This window comes from Myotis myotis, unplaced genomic scaffold, assembly GCF_014108235.1.
Source record: "Myotis myotis isolate mMyoMyo1 unplaced genomic scaffold, mMyoMyo1.p scaffold_m19_p_6, whole genome shotgun sequence".
NCBI classification, from domain to species: Eukaryota; Metazoa; Chordata; class Mammalia; order Chiroptera; family Vespertilionidae; genus Myotis; species Myotis myotis.
In genome coordinates, this window is record NW_023416368.1 from 66,889,943 (window position 1) to 66,893,402 (window position 3,460).

A 3,460-nucleotide genomic window follows, 5' to 3' on the forward strand; every position below is an offset into this window, starting at 1 on the left:
AATGGGCACACATGTACAGTGCGAATGAAACTTTGTGGCCCATGCGCAGAAGTCAGTATTTTGTGGAAGAGCCACACTCAAGGGGCCAAAGAGCCGCATGTGGCTCTCGAGCTGCAGTTTGCCGACCACTGGCTAGGTCATAGCACTCAAAAGAGAATATGGAGGTGACCTCTACTTAGGAACCTCCTAAAAAGAAATCTAATTTCTTAGTGTTGCTTGTGAGGTAGGATGAAAAGAGAAATTGAAATGTTCGCAAAGACCGAACAAGCAATTTCCTTCAAAAGAATACTTTTGTCTTACTTTGATTAAAATATATATGTGTATAATTTCCTGTTTATATAGCAACCAGTACTGATTGAATTATCTAGTTGAATGAAGTCAACTCTTCTCCTGTAGCAGAAATAAAGCTGACTTTTGAAAGGTAGGTGAAAATATAATACTCTTTACCTTCTGAGATTTCAAGGGGAGGATCAAGCCTAGTAATAGTCTCTTGAATATATTCATCTATGTAAAGGATATAGTTTCCCCATATTTCCTTTAAAAGTCTCAAATATCAATGTACATCAGTGATTTTTAACTGGTGTGCCACAAGAATTTTTAAAACATGCACTACCTGACTAGTCAGGGACACTGACCTCTTTTCCCTTAGATTGTCAAATAATAAAATGACACTATGATAGCCATCCAGTGTGAATAAGTTAAAAAGAATTTTTTTATCAAGTTGGCAAAACATATTTTTTTTTGGTGTACTGCAGAATTTTAGTAATTAGTTTATGTGTGCCATGAGATGAAAATAGCTGATGTAGAAATTTGCTGATTAAGTTTTCAATAATTTATAAAATAAGGGAATTTTAATTCAAATTAACATAGGGTAAGCCTGTAGATTTCAGATTATTAAATTGTATTATCACTTAAAAAATGCTGACACTTCAAAGTAAAGAAAATAGAAATGTAATGAATATTTTAAAACATTACCAAAAAAACATTTCCCTAGAAATTTAAGTATTAGTAATAAAAAGTAATTTTTATGCAGAATTTTTAAGTTTCAATAATCAAGAAAATAGTAGTGTTACATAAGTAAACAAACAACAGCATTTTAGATCAGAAGGAGGTTAAAGTTTTCTAAATGAAAGAAATTAACTATTCAGGGATAACAATATTCTAGTGGTTTGTAGAGCATCACATTTTTCAAGTGACAGTAGTGCACTTACTCTTTTAAATAGTATTGAAACGGATATTTTTCACTGTTGCCAAAGCAGTATCTGGTAGTAGCTAGGTGTCCACAGTAATATGCAACTTACTAGGTGTACCGGTTAATAAAAGGAATGTTGATAATTTAATAACCGTGACCCAAACTTTTTTTCTAAATTGAAGAAACTGATTCCCAAAGACTTTGTCTTGCCCAAGCTCACAAAACTACTGTAAGAAATCTGGATTAGAACTCAGGTAGCAGGCTTCCCAGTTGTACTCTGCCCACCATTTACAATTTTGATAATCTGGTAAAACGTTCACACTAATTTTTGTGACTGGTCATTATTGGTTGAATTTTATCCTCTCAGATGTGCCTTTATTTTTCCACTATCTCCATAACTATCCACCAGATCAAAGCAGCTCACCTACCCTACCACTTATAGTGTGAAGAAATACTAAAGTTTAAGTCCTGGGTCATGGGCAGGAGAGAAAAGGAATTTCACAAAATAGGAAAAATTGCATGCTAGTCAAAATAATTCCCAAGAGTAAACTAGTACAGGAAACATATTTTCCTCATTTAATCTTGGCTCTGATTTCAGGAGTGCTACATTTAAAAGTAATTAAGCCCATATGCTTTCATTCTACACAAGGCAAACATCATTTTTCCTGCCTCCTAAGTACATTAGCTCACAGAATAATAAATGCTTAACTCTCAGAGACCTCTGAATTCTCTTACTTTAAAATTCCAGGTGATTTGATTATTTTAAAGTATATATGTTGCAAGTAATCGTAGAATGTTAACTTGGGTGAACACAATTCTTGGTTGTTGACCTTGGGATGTTAAGAATTATTTGAGGAGATGTATTTAATGTCTGCTTTTTTATCTAGCATATTTTCATGTAATGCTTAATTAAAGTGAACCATTCAAGATTTATTTTATTGGGTGATATTATTTATTGACTCTGCCAAAATTTAATTTCATAATATTAGGAAATGTGGTATGAATTTTATTTGTGGACTAATGATGAAATAATGATGTTATGTTGATGTACCTTTTATTAGAAATGACTGAAAATTTGGATATAAAACTTTTTTTTTTTTACTTAAGACATTACACAAACTACAAAGATAATGTAAGATTATATAATTATCAAATAATTGGAAAATAGAAATAGTAAAAGTTACCTACACTCCCACCCCCTAAAGACAATCATAATTAACATATTACTCCTCCAGTTTTTAGGTACCAGTGCATTTTCCCGTACTGAAATTAAGCTGAATGTGAAGGTAGATAAGATTTTCTCTCTCTATTTTTCTCCCTGTCTCTCTGTTTCTGTGTCACTCTCCATGCTACCTATATGTGTGTATGTATAATACAGAACACATACACACACAGGCATATACTCAAACATAACATTTTTAATTCTCTAACAGAAATTAAACTATACAATTGGTAACCAGGTTTTTCTACTCAACAATATATAATAAACATATTTCCACACTATCATAGCTTTTTAATAGCAGGGTTTTAGGTTGCAGTGGAATAATCTTTGATGCTGTAACTAATTTATTTAACATTTTGGGGCAATTTGTTTTCTGACAAATGTTTACTATAATAAGTAACAATACAGTAAATATCCTTGTATTCAATATCCTTATTATTGAATATAAGAGATGGTAGACCTTATTAAATCTATAAGATGAATAAAGAACTTATAATATTTAAGGAGTTACTCAAACATCTTATAACTAGTGCTAGAATATCAGAAAACCTAGCAGATGATGGAACACAGGCTTTGAGGTAGTTACTCAAGAGTGTCACAGTCTGAGAATTAACTTTCTCGCTGCAGTGTGTATGCAAGGATGTCATGGGTCACTCTGTAAGGTCATATCAGCGCTATGGGTAAATTAAACAAATTTCATAAATAAAGTTAGAAACCTTTTTATACTTCCAGAACTACAAGACATGGAATGGGAGTTAGTTAATGGGCATAGGATTTCAGCTCTGCAAGATGGAAAGATTTCTGGAGATTCATAGCAAAATAATGTACATGTGTTTAACACTATGAACTGTAAACTTAAGAATGGTTACGATGGTAAATTTTACCCCAATTTTTAAAAAATTGCACAGCAAAACAAACAAGTGAACAACAAAAAAGCTTACCCGTTCATTCATAGGAAAAATATAGAGAAAACTTCACCCCTTATTATAGAATATGTCTTTTATGGTCTGATCAACTTTCTCATACCAGATGACCCATCACTGATT